The sequence below is a fragment of the Hyperolius riggenbachi genome, chromosome 9 (assembly GCF_040937935.1).
Source record: "Hyperolius riggenbachi isolate aHypRig1 chromosome 9, aHypRig1.pri, whole genome shotgun sequence".
NCBI classification, from domain to species: domain Eukaryota; kingdom Metazoa; phylum Chordata; class Amphibia; order Anura; family Hyperoliidae; genus Hyperolius; species Hyperolius riggenbachi.
In genome coordinates this window covers 35539723-35553399 of record NC_090654.1, presented here as the reverse complement: position 1 = coordinate 35553399, position 13677 = coordinate 35539723, and the positions used below count along the sequence as shown (strand labels likewise).

The 13677-nt window shown below is 47.6% G+C and overlaps 1 protein-coding gene across 4 annotated transcripts in view; it reads right to left on the bottom strand.

The window, feature by feature from the left end:
• The window catches only part of ZNF687 (zinc finger protein 687), a 45316-nt gene that overhangs the window by 20258 nt on the left and 11381 nt on the right, over nucleotides 1–13677 (bottom strand). Inside the window, exon 1 of one of the 4 annotated variants that reach the window (XM_068252477.1) lies at nucleotides 3563–4427. The exons of 2 other annotated variants lie outside the window; for them this stretch is intronic. The gene's annotated coding sequence lies outside the window, so the exon portion shown is untranslated. Of the gene's footprint in view, nucleotides 1–3562; nucleotides 4428–13677 lie in introns of those variants that run through there. One more of the 4 variants, XM_068252479.1, reaches the window with a different exon arrangement.

Genomic DNA, 13677 nt, shown 5'->3' with positions numbered 1-13677 from the left:
ACATACTTTCCTGCCCTGCTCTGCATGGCACTGCAGTTGAGAAGAAATTTTACTGAGAAGGACAAATTAGGGTGCGAGGACGCAATACTAAAAGACATGGCAGCATAGCGGATTTAGCCTTGCAGTGCCACAGTCTCAAGATCAATTCTTGACCAACACACCATCTGCATGAAGTTTGAATGGTATGTTCTTCCTGTGTTTGTGTGAGTTTCCTTTGAGATCCCACTTCCGAAAAACAAGCTGATAACTTAATTGGTTCAACCAAAACTGGCTTCATAATTATATACTAGGGACATTATACTACAACTATAGTAGGATTGAATTGTGAGCTCCTCTGAGGACAGTCAGTGACATGACTATGTATTCTGTAAAGTGCTACAGAAGAGGTCAGTGCTATATAAATACATAATAATATGGTAGGACATTAGACTATGACTTTGGTAGGATTAGACTGTGAGCTCCTCTGAGGACAGTCAGTGACATGACTATGTAGTCTGTAAACTACTGTAGAAGATGCCAGTGTTATGTAAATAAAGAAAAATAACAGTATAGTACAGTATTAGCTCTCTTCCTACTATGTATATTACCACTGGAATTCGCTACATCAGAATTTTCAAATATGTATTGATTTTACTATACAATGCTTCCCTAGTAAGTTATTATGTACTTAAATATTACTTCTGTTAACATTTTTACAAAAATACAACTTTTTCCTAAGGAAAATGTGTAACACTGTGGCATGAGAGCACTGATACTTGCTTGGGGTCCAGTAATTATTATTATTTATTGGATTTATATAGCGCCAACATATTACGCAGCGCTGTACAATACATAAGATTACAGACAATGATAACAGGGGTGATCGACAGTACAATACAGGTAATAGACAATACATACACTAATACAGGTAATAAAAAGCAGTAAGATACACAATACAATACAGGTAGTATAATGCCAGATCATACACTGGAGTGGTAGTGCTAATAATACAGGTTTACATATTCTGGGTAGGGTGTACAATCAAGTATGATACACAAGGGGAGAGGGCCCTGCCAAAAGCTTATAATCTAGAGGGAGGGGGTGGTGACACAAAAAGAGGGGGGGGGGGGTGTATCAAGAAGGTCTCGGCAGAGAGAGTTAGGGCAAGGTGGAGGTGAGGTAGGCCAGTAATACACGTGGCATACTGTATGGGTACAGGAGGAAAAAACAGGGGTCACATACTTTACACTATGCGCTTTACTAGGCCCTGCCCTCAATCTGTTTTCAGCATAGATGAGGATAGGTTGTGCCTGGTACACACCATGAAATTTCTTATCAGATAGAGACGTTGAATCGATTATGTCTGAGCTGATTTCTGATCGATTTTGTATAGAAGTGATCGGTAAATCAATTAGAAATCAGATCGGGCCAGTCATAAATAATCGATTCGACTCGAAGTCCGAAATCGATCGTTCCTGTCAATCCGTCCATGTGGAAGATTTTTCTCGATCGCCGGCGGGTCGGGAGTGCGTCGTTAGAATGCCCGACGACCAACGCAATACAGCGGGTATACATTACCTGTTCCGGCCGGCGCAAGTCCCCTGGTCCCCGGCTGTCTTCTTTACGCGCTGGGTTCCGGACCGGCTGCAGCTACACAGAACGGCAGGAAGTTTAAACAGTAGAGCGCCCTCTACTGTTTAAACTTCCCCTGGACAGGAAGTTCAGTAGCTGCAGGAACGGTCTGGAGCCCGGAGCGGAGAAGAAGACAGCGGGGACCAGGGGACTCTCGCCGGCCGGAACAGGTAATGTATGCAGGGGGGGGGGGGGGGAGGGGGAGGGGGCTGCAGAAGCGGCAGCTCCACAGATTGTGATCGGTTTCAGGCTGAAATCGATTCACAATCTGTTTGCAGTAAAGGCAGCCATACGATCCCTCTCTGATCAGATTCGATCAGAGAGAGATCTATCTGTTGGTCGAATCTGATGGCAAATCGACCAGTGTATGGCCACCTTAAGTTCACATAGACCTAAAAAGAAACAGACAAAATATATTTATCTCTCAGTCTTTCAGATTCATCCCGGTGGATCTGATCTGCAGATGACTATCAGTTAAACCAGGTGTGTAGGAGATCTCCAGATATTGTATAACTTTTATGTGCACACACATGCGTAAAAAAGAAGGAAGTGGCCATACACACATAGATTGCCACCCAACGTGGCAAACAGATCAATCAAGTCCTTCCTGCACATAGATTTTCAATACATTCTAATCTATTGAACCACGGTGTTGCACAGTTCGCGGTGGTGCAATGCTATGGACTATTGATGTACCGCCACCACCCCAGAGCCAGATTGTCTGCCTGCTCCAATCAATAATTCTACACATTCCCGGCAGATTCAATAAGTGATCGAATCTGCTGGGAATTGGTGGCAAAAAATAAAAAAAATTGATGTGTGTATGGCCCTGCTTCGGGTCAAATCATCCCCCACAGTACCGCGGACCCTGGCCAAGTCACAGCACTGGCTGAACAAAGGGGTTTGAGGTACGCCCGTGCAATTTCCCGTCAGATCATTTCAGACATGTGCGATCTGCTCCCGATTGATAATGGGATCATAGTTACATAGTTAGTTTGGTTGAAAAAAAATAAATAAATCTGTTCATCAAGTCCAACCAGAAAAAAAAACAAACAAAAAAAACTTAAAAACACCATACTGAACCTGCACATACCCCAGTTCATCCAGGGGAAGGCAAAAAACCTTACAAGGCCTGGGCCAATTAGCCTTAAAAGGGAAAAATTCCATCCCGACTGCAGATGGCAGTCAGATAAATCCCTGGATCAACTCTTCTGGGAATTACCTAGCGATGTGTGCAGTAGTGATCTGAAAATCGAACCAGTTGTCGATCGGGAGTATATTACTATTATTTAGTATTTATATAGCGCCGACATCTTCCATAAGTGCTGAACAGAGCATGCTGTCTTGTCACCTAACGGTCCCTCAGAGGGGCTCACGATCTAATCCCTGCCATAGTCATATGTCTGTGTATGTATCGTGTAGTGTATGTGTGTATCATAGCCTAGGGCCAATTTAAGGGGAAGCTTATTAACTTATCTGTATGTTTTTGGGATGTGTGAGGAAACCGGAGTGCCTGGGGGAAACTCGCACAGACAAGGGGAGAACATACAAACTCTGCGCAGATCGTGCTCTAGCTGGGATTCGAAATCATCGCTGCAAAAGTTCTAACTACTACACCACCCATATCGGACAAGTCAGAAATTACCGGTTCGACCTGTCGATCTGATGGGAAATTGCATCGTGTGTACCCAGCATACAACACAACATGCATGCAACACAAACAGATCATCACATGTGAAATGACCACACATCACAAGCATTCATGTTTCAGCTGGGTGAGTAGATTCTCGCTGACTGATCTGCATCAAACTGACTACACACACACACACAAAAGGAATAAAACCATTTAAAATGTGTCTTAAGACATTTGCAGTGAAACAGAAAACGGATTTCTAGTGTTCCCCAGAAGGAAATCGACCCCTGTGCAGCGCTATGGTGACAGGTCACTTACCAGTGTGTCAGCTTCAGGATTCCCAGCCTCTAGAAAGCACAGCACACCTGTCCCCAGCCCCCAGGGGTAAACACAGGAAGTGGCTGGGGTGGGGGTCGGGAAGAACCAGTCTGGTCACTTAATAACCAACTGTTACAGGCCAGGAGATGGCTGAACCCTGCACGTTAGGATCCCTGCAGTACAGGCTCGCTGGGCGACTCTCAGCAGTGTCCAGGGAACTCACAAGAGGTTAATAATCCTATATCCAGACTGAGAACATCAAGCAAACTGTATAAAGAGGCATGGGTGTCTTCACTGGAATATGGGCTCTGCTTGCAGGCTGATTCTTAGGCCATGGTGCTGGTACTGGGCAGGCCTATGCCCCGAGAGCCTGGCATGGCAATATGGGCACGGTCCTGGTGGTGGAAGAGTCTCTCCTGGGCTAGACCTGGCACGGATGGTAATATAGGCAGAGTCTTTCTAGGCCCAGGCAATCCTGGCCCTGGAGGATGCTATTCTGGCAGGTCCATGCAGTGACTCCTGGCACCGCTGGCATAGGTAATAGCCAGTCTGGTAGGCTCTGGCACTGTTCCTGGCTGTAGGGAGATCCCTGGCACTGGTGCTGGCAGAGGGCTGATCCTGTCTGCAGGCCCAGACACTGTTGCTAGCAGTGGATGCCAGTCTGTAGGCCCAGGCACTGCTGCCAGTGGTGAGACTAGTGGCACTGTTTCTCAGAGTGTTACAGTACCTGGCACTGTTGCTGGCAGGGGGTGTCAGTTTGCAGGCCCAGCGTCAGGCCTGGATGAGCGTAGCTGACCTGGGTGCACCAGGAACTGCAGGCACAGAGGCTGGTTATAGAGCAGCAGCAGCAGCGTCAGGTGACAGTGACATCATGGGGTCAGGGCGGCCCTGAGCAGAAAAACATTGGGCTGCAGCAAAGCATTCTGGGAGAACGGGGCCTGCAGGAAGCGTTAACCCTGTGCCTGCTGAAGCATGCCTGCCTGATCTCATGTCCCAGTTACTGCAACAGGCAACACGCAGCCAGGCCAACACTACTGAGGCAACACAGAGAGCTGCAACAAACTGCACATTGCTGAGGCACAATGTAATCCTCATGTACAGAGAGCTGTAACCTGACACTGCACATTACTGAGGCACAAAATACAATGCAGCTTCCATGGACACAGAGCTACAACCTGACACTGCACATTACTTTGGTACGAAATACAATGCAGCCTCCACGTACAGAGAGAGCTGCAACACATTATTCATTACTGAGGCACAATGCAGCCTCCATGCACAGAGAGCTGCAACCTGACACTGCATATTACTGAGGCATAATACAGCCTCCATGTAAACAGAGCTGCAACCTGACACTGCACATTACTGAGGCACAATGCAGCCTCCATGCACAGATAGCTGCAGCCTGACACTGCACATTATTGAGGCACAATACAGCCTCCATGTAAACAGAGCTGCAACCTGACACTGCACATTACTCAGGCACAATGCAACCTCCATGCACAGAGAGCTGCAACCTGACACTGCACATTACTGAGGCACAATGCAGCCTCCATGCACAGACAGCTGCAACCTGACCTTGCACTGCACATTACTGAGGCACAATGCAGCCTCCATGCACAGAGAGCTGCAACCTGACACTGCATATTACTGAGGCACAACACAGCCTCCATGTAAACAGAGCTGCAGCATGACACTGCACGATATTGAGGCACAATGCAGCCTCCATGTACTGAGAGCTGCAACCTGACACTGCACATTACTGAGGCACAATATTTATTTTATTTATTGTATTTATAAAGCACCAACAAATTACGCAGCGCTGTACAGCCTCCATGTACACAGAGCTGCAACCTGACACTGCACATTACTGAGGCATAATACAGCCTCCATGCACAGAGAGCTGAAACCTGACAATGCACATTACTGAGGCACAATGCAGCCTCCATGTACAGAGAGCTGAAACCTGAATGCACATTACTGAGGCACAATGCAGCCTCCATGTATAGAGAGCTGCAACCTGACACTGCACATTAGTGAGGCACAATGCAGACTCCATGCACAGAGCGCTGCAAATTGACACTGCACATTACTGAGGCACAATCCAGCCTCCATGCACAGAGAGCTGCAACCTGACACTGCACATTACTGAGGCACAATCCAGCCTCCATGCACAGAGAGCTGCAACCTGACACTGCACATTGCTGAGGCACAATGCAGCCTCCATGCACAGAGAGCTGCAACCTGACACTGCATATTACTGAGGCACAACACAGCCTCCATGCAAAACAGAGCTGCAGCATGACACTGCACGATACTGAGGCACAATGCAGCCTCCATGTACTGAGAGCTGCAACCTGACACTGCACATTACTGAGGCACAATGCAGCCTCCATGCACAAAAAGCTGCAAACTGACACTGCACATTACTGAGGCACAATGCAGCCTCCATGCACAGAAAGCTGCAAACTGACACTGCACATTACTGAGGCACAATGCAGCCTCCATGCACAGAAAGCTGCAAACTGACACTGCACATTACTGAGGCACAATGCAGCCTCCATGCACAGAAAGCTGCAACCTGACACTGCACATTACTGAGGCACAATGCAGCCTCCATGTACTGAGAGCTGCAGCATGACACTGCACGATACTGAGGCACAACACAGCGTCCATGCACACAGAGCTGCAACCTGACACTGCACATTACTGAGGCACAATGCAGCCTCCATGCACAGAAAGCTGCAAACTGACCACATTACTGAGGCACAATGCAGCCTCCATGCACAGAAAGCTGCAAACTGACACTGCACATTACTGAGGCACAATGCAGCCTCCATGTACTGAGAGCTGCAACCTGACACTGCACATTACTGAGGCACAATGCAGCCTCCATGCACAAAAAGCTGCAAACTGACACTGCACATTACTGAGGCACAATGCAGCCTCCATGCACAGAAAGCTGCAAACTGACACTGCACATTACTGAGGCACAATGCAGCCTCCATGCACAGAAAGCTGCAAACTGACACTGCCCATTACTGAGGCACAATGCAGCCTCCATGCACAGAAAGCTGCAAACTGACACTGCACATTACTGAGGCACAATGCAGCCTCCATGTACTGAGAGCTGCAGCATGACACTGCACGATACTGAGGCACAATGCAGCCTCCATGCACAGAAAGCTGCAAACTGACCACATTACTGAGGCACAATGCAGCCTCCATGCACAGAAAGCTGCAAACTGACACTGCACATTACTGAGGCACAATGCAGCCTCCATGCACAGAAAGCTGCAAACTGACACTGCACATTACTGAGGCATAATACAGCCTCCATGCACAGAGAGCTGCAACCTGACACTGCACATTACTGAGGCACAATGCAGCCTCCATGCAGAGAGAGCTGCAACCTGACACTGCACATTACTGAGGCACAATGCAGCCTCCATGCACAGAGCGCTGCAACCTGACACTGCACATCACTGAGGCACAATGCAGCCTCCATGCACAGAGCGCTGCAACCTGACACTGCACATCACTGAGGCACAATGCAGCCTCCATGCAGAGAGCTACAACCTGACACTGCACATTACTGAGGCACAATGCAGCCTCAATGCACAGAAAGCTGCAAACTGACACTGCACATTACTGAGGCATAATACAGCCTCCATGCACAGAGAGCTGCAGCCTGACAATGCACATTACTGAGGCACAATGCAGCCTCCATGCACAGAGAGCTGAAACCTGAATGCACATTACTGAGGCACAATGCAGCCTCCATATATAGAGAGCTGCAACCTGACACTGCACAGTAGTGAGGCACAATGCAGCCTCCATGCACAGAGAGCTGCAACCTGACACTGCACATTACTGAGGCACAATGCAGCCTCCATGCAGAGAGAGCTGCAACCTGACACTGCACATTACTGAGGCACAATGCAGCCTCCATGCAGAGAGAGCTGCAACCTGACACTGCACATTACTGAGGCACAATGCAGCAACCTGACACTGCACATCACTGAGGCACAATGCAGCCTCCATGCAGAGAGCTACAACCTGACACTGCACATTACTGAGGCACAATGCAGCCTCCATGCAGAGAGCTACAACCTGACACTGCACATTACTGAGGCACAATGCAGCCTCCATGCAGAGAGCACATGGGCAGTCATGGGCAGTCACAGGCAGCACAGGGTTGGCAATGCTGGATAACAGAACACTTTGGTTGGTATCACGCTAGTAAACAGCCGCATACAGACTGAGAAAATAGCAGCTACACGGGTTAGCAATTCTGCTGTCCAGCAGGTGCTGTGCTCACAGGAAGTAGGCCAGATAAACCCTACATGCCACAAAAATGCTCACATGCTGGCATGTTTAAAGCGTTATTCAGATAAGGGAGCAAACACCAGGGAAAAACCTGTATTTTGCTTATCTAAAACCATCCACACTGCATTATGGGAAGCGGAGTTGTGGTACATATTGTTACAGTCTACCCCTCAACACATGGTACACATACCCCAGGGGGTACTTTAATTGGGCTCAGGGGTAGTTAAACGTGTCATAATCAATCTATTTAGATGATAAAACGTATACAGAGATGTCTGCGCTCTATACGGTACCCTGAGGTATATGGCAAAGTCCAACAATGATTCAGTTCCAACACATGCACCAATCTGGTTGTCCACGGTGATGTGAAATAATGGTCCTCAGAGAAGAGACAAAAATTACAAAAAAGACCATAATAGTGTAGTATCCTCTTAACTTCATGCACCTCCACCTTATTTTGTGCAACACGTATTAGCAAGTGAACACCAGCACATACACATATATATGCAAAGCGCTCACCAGATGAATATACCGCTCAATCACAAACAGCACATATCGCATAATCAATCGTCATCCACAGTGGTTCTCCTGGCCCCTCCTTGATAACGGACAGTAGTTTCTCAGATAGAAAACAATAAAAAGTACATAGTGCACTGCAGTATCTTTCAGTATTATTGCTCCTGCACCAAAGCAACCGTGAGCACAGCACTCAGCCCCTGCTACTCAGTGCATCCACACCCGTGTACTTCAGGGCCCAGTCACCAGGTGCTCATCTGAAATGAAACTGCAATAACACCAACAGTGCGAACCCACGCCAGTGTCAAACAGTTGCGATCACCAAATAAGGCCTCTTTTCCACGAACTGTTGAGCTGTGTGCTCAGCAAGCAGTTACCAGGCAGCAACAAGCAGTTCCCAGGCAGCAGTGAGCAGTTGTGAGTTTGAGAGGCATTTCACTGCCTAGAAACAGTTCGTGGAAAAAAGAGGCCTAAAGGTGCTGCTCAATCACAAACAGCTTAGGCCCCGTTCACACTGCACGCGTTTCCAGCCGCGTTTTAGAAACGCGTGCAGGAGACAGACACGCACGCCATCAGACAGCGCATAGAGTGCATTGTCTGATGTTCACACTGCATGCGTTCCGGACCTGTGCGGTCCGGGAACGCAAGCTGCACGCATTTTTTGTAAAAACGCGTGGCTGTCCCATTCACTTTTCAGTGATGGGATCAGCCACGCAACGCACACAAACGCGGATGGCGTGCGTTCGTACGCGTTGCGGCCCGCACGCGTGGCCGTCCGCGTTTGTGATGTGAACGGGGCCTTATTGCGCTTTGTATATGCTTTACATATGTTTCCCAGCTCCTCCTCGGGTCAAAGTACTCCATTCCCATTAAAAACTAAGCAAACGCTTCCATAGCGCAATAAAGACTTTAATGAAGTGGTTAAAATTGTGATATCACACTCACATGCTCCAAATGTAAAAGCGCATATGGTAAAATAATCCAGTGTCCTGGATCAGCAGTTCATGTTGCCTCCGTGTGCCGTCCTTAGCTCCGCACAACGCGTTTCGTCATGAAGACTCATCAGGGGCTCCTGATTAGCCGCAAAGAATTCTGGGTTGATACAGGTTTATGTAAGGACTCTTTTCCATGGACTGTTGATAGGCAGTGAAATGCCTTTCAAACTCTCACAACTGCTCGCTGCTGCCTGGTCACTGCTTGCTGCTCCTTGGCAACTGTTCGTTGCTGCCTGGTATCTGCTTGCTGCTGCTTGGCAACTGTTCGTTGCTGCCTGGTATCTGCTTGCTGCTGCTTGGCAACTGTTCATTGCTGCCTGGTAACTGTTCGTTGCTGCCTGGTATCTGCTTGCTGCTGCCTGGTAACTGCTTGCTGCTGCCTGGTAACTGCTTGCTGCTGCCTGGCAACTGCTTGCTGCTGCCTGGCAACTGCTTGCTGCTGCCTGGCAACTGCTTGCTGCTGCCTGGCAACTGCTTGCTGCTGCCTGGTAACTGCTTGCTGCTGCCTGGTAACTGCTTGCTGCTGCCTGGTAACTGCTTGCTGCTGCCTGGTAACTGCTTGTTGCTGCCTGGTAACTGCTTGTTGCTGCCTGGTAAGGCCTTGTTCACATTGTGTTTGGCTCGCGTGTCCGTCCGCGGTGGGCTTTTTCCCGCTTTTTTAAGCCTTTTTTTGGTGATTTTCTGAGCATTCACTCGTTTTTGTGGGCGTTTATGTAATCACTTTTGAAGAGTGCTTCCGTCTTTTGATCCGGAAAAAATAAGCACGATGTATTTTTAAAAAACCGCTCACACAATTGCTTGCCAAAAGCGATTTTGTGAGCGTTTTGCATTTTTCCTATACCTTCCATTTAGACAAATTGCCTCAAATGTCCCAAGCACCGCTTTTCAAAGCGAATCGCAAACAAACCGCTCTGATATGACCTCTCTCACAGAGTGCTGGGACCCTCCAAAGATTACCAACAAGGGCTTGACGGTAATCTGTTTGGGGCTGCACTCCTCTTCAAGCATGAGCGTGACTGCACTGCGCCTGCACGAGTACGGCTGTGCCCACGCATCAAGCCCCGGGCAGTGGCGGAGGACTGGGAGGGAAGCCTCATTAGGGCTCCCCTCTCCTTAAAGAGAGTCTGAAGCGAGAATAGATCTCGCTTCAGACCTCATATATAGCAGGGGCACGTGTGCCCCTGCTAAAACGCCGCTATCCCGCGGCTTAACGGGGGTCCCTGTCCCCCCAAACCCCCTCCGTAATGCGGGGGAGCGCTTCCTGGTTGGGGCAGGGCTAACCGCCGCAGCCCTGCCCCACGCGCGTCTGTCAGCACGTACCTCCGCCTCTCCCCCGCCCCGCTCAGTCTTCCTTCACTGAGAGGGGCCGGGGAGAGGCGGCAATGCGCGTCTGATAGACGCGACTGGAGGCAGGGCTCCTGCTATATATGAGAGCTGAAGCGAGATTTAGTCTCGCTTCAGTGTCTCTTTAAGTATGTGTTTCTGACCCCCAGCTTTGGCTCAGGTTCTCTGTAAAGCTTGTCTGTGTTCCATTTTTCTGATTTTTCTTTTTAACCACTTGAGGACCACAGTCTTTCTCCCCCTTAAGGACCAGAGACTTTTTTTTTCCCATTCAGACCACTGCAGCTTTCGCGGTTTATTGCTCGGTTATACAACCTACTATCTATTCTAAATGAATTTTCCCTCCTTTTCTTGTCACTAATACAGCTTTCTTTTGGTGCTATTTGATTGCTGCTGCGAGTTTTACTTTTTATTATATTCATCAAAAAAAATACATGAATTTTGTCAAAAAAATGATTTTTTTTAACTTTCTGTGATAAAATTTTTTCAAATAAAGTAAAATTTCTGTATACATTTTTGTCCAAATTTATTGTGCTACATGTGTTTGATAAAAAAAAAAAAAAATGTATATTTATTGGTTTGGGTAAAAGTTATAGCGTTTACAAACTATGGTGCAAAAAGTGAATTTTCCAATTTTGAAGCATCTCTGACTTTTCTGAGCACCGGTCATGTTTCATGAGGTGCTAAAATTCCAGGATAGTATAAATACCCCCCAAATTACTCCATTTTGGAAAGAAGACATCCCAAAGTATTCACTGAGAGGCATGGTGAGTTCATAGAAGATTTTATTTTTTGTCACAAGTTAGCGGAAAATGACACTGAGACAAAAAAAAAAAAAAAAAAGTTTCCATTTCTGCTAACTTGTGACAAAAAAAAAAAAGAAATCTGCCACGGACTCACCATGCCCCTCTCTGAATACGGCCTGGTGCACACCAGAGGAGTTTTTCTGAGCGGTTTGAGTTTTTAAATCTGCTGCTAATGTTATCCTATGTGTCTGTGCACACTGGAGCAATGAGGTTTTGTAAAAAAACCCATAGCATTACATTGGGAAGAGCTTTTGAAACCTCTAAAAGCTCTTCCCAATGTAATGCTATGGTTTTTTTTTTACAAAACCTCATTGCTCCAGTGTGTACAGACACATAGGATAACATTAGCAGCAGATTTAAAAACTCCTCTGGTGTGCACCAGGAACTTGAAGTGTCTACTTTCCAAAATGGGGTCATTTGTGGGGTGTGTTTACTGTCCTGGCATTTTGGAGGGTGCTAAATTGTAAGCACCCCTGTAAAGCCTAAAGGTGCTCATTGGACTTTGGGCCCCTTAGCGCAGTTAGGCTGCAAAAAAGTGCCACACATGTGGTATTGCCGTACTCAGGAGAGATAGTATAATGTGTTTTGGGGTGTACTTTTACACATACCCATGCTGGGTGGGAGAAATATCTCTGTAAATGACAATCTTTTGATTTTTTTTTTACACACAATTGTTCATTTACAGAGAGATTTCTCCCACCCAGCATGGGTATGTGTAAAAATACACCCCAAAACACATTATACTACTTCTTCTGAGTACGGCGATACCACATGTGTGACACTTTTTTGCACCCTAACTGCGCTAAGGGGCCCAAAGTCCAATGAGTACCTTTAGGATTTCACAGGTCGTTTTGAGACATTTGGTTTCAAGACTACTCCTAACGGTTTAGGGCCCCTAAAATGCCAGGGCAGTATAGGAACCCCACAAGTGACCCCATTTTAGAAAGACAACACCACAAGGTATTCTGTTAGGAGTATGGTGAGTTCATAGAATTTTTTTTTTGTCACAAGTTAGAGAAAATTGACACTTTGTGAAAAAAAAATAAATCAATTTTCGCTAACTTTTGACAAAAAAATAAAATCTTCTATGAACTCACCATACCCCTAACGGAATACCTTGGGGTGTCTTTTTTCTAAAATGGGGTCACTTGTGGGGTTTCTATACTGCCCTGGCATTTTAGGGGCCCAAAACCGTGAGGAGTAGTCTGGAAACCAAATGCCTCAAAATGACTGTTCAGGGGTATAAGCATCTGCAAATTTTGATGACAGGTGGTCTATGAGGGGGCGGATTTTGTGGAACCGGTCATAAGCAGGGTGGCCTCTTAGAGGACAGGTTGTATTGGGCCTGATCTAATGGATAGGTGTGCTAGGGGGGTGACAGGAGGTGATTGATGGGTGTCTCAGGGGGTGATTAGATGGGAAAATAGATGCAATCAATGCACTGGGGAGGTGATCGGAAGGGGGTCTGAGGGGGATCTGAGGGTTTGGCCGAGTGATCATGAGCCCACACGGGGCAAATTAGGGCCTGATCTGATGAGTAGGTGTGCTAGGGGGTGACAGGTCATGACAGGAGGTGATTGATGGGTGTCTCAAGGTGTGATTAGAGGGGGGAATAGATGCAAGCAATGCACTGGCAAGGTGATCAGGGCTCGGGTCTGAGGGCGTTCTGAGGGTGTGGGCGGGTGATTGGGTGCCCTAGGGGCAGATAGGGGTCTGATCTGATGGGTAACAGTGACAGGTGGTGACAGGTGGTGATTGATGGGTAATTAGTGGGTGTTTAGAGGAGAGAACAGATGTAAACAATGCACTTGGGAGGTGATCTGACGGCGGGTTTGCAGGTGATCTTTTGGTGTGGGTGGGTGATCAGATTGCCCGCAAGGGGCAGGTTAGGGGCTGATTGATGGGTGGCAGTGACAGGAGGTGATTGATGGGTGATTGACAGGTGATCAGTGGGTTATTACAGGGGGGCTAGATGCATACAGTACACGGGGGGGGGGGGGGTCTGGGGAGAATCTGAGGGGTGGGGGGTGATCAGGAGCCCCCAGGGGGCAGTTAGGACCTAAAATAAAAAAATAGCGTTGACAGATAGTGACAGGGAGTGATTGATTGGTGATTAGGGGAGTGATTG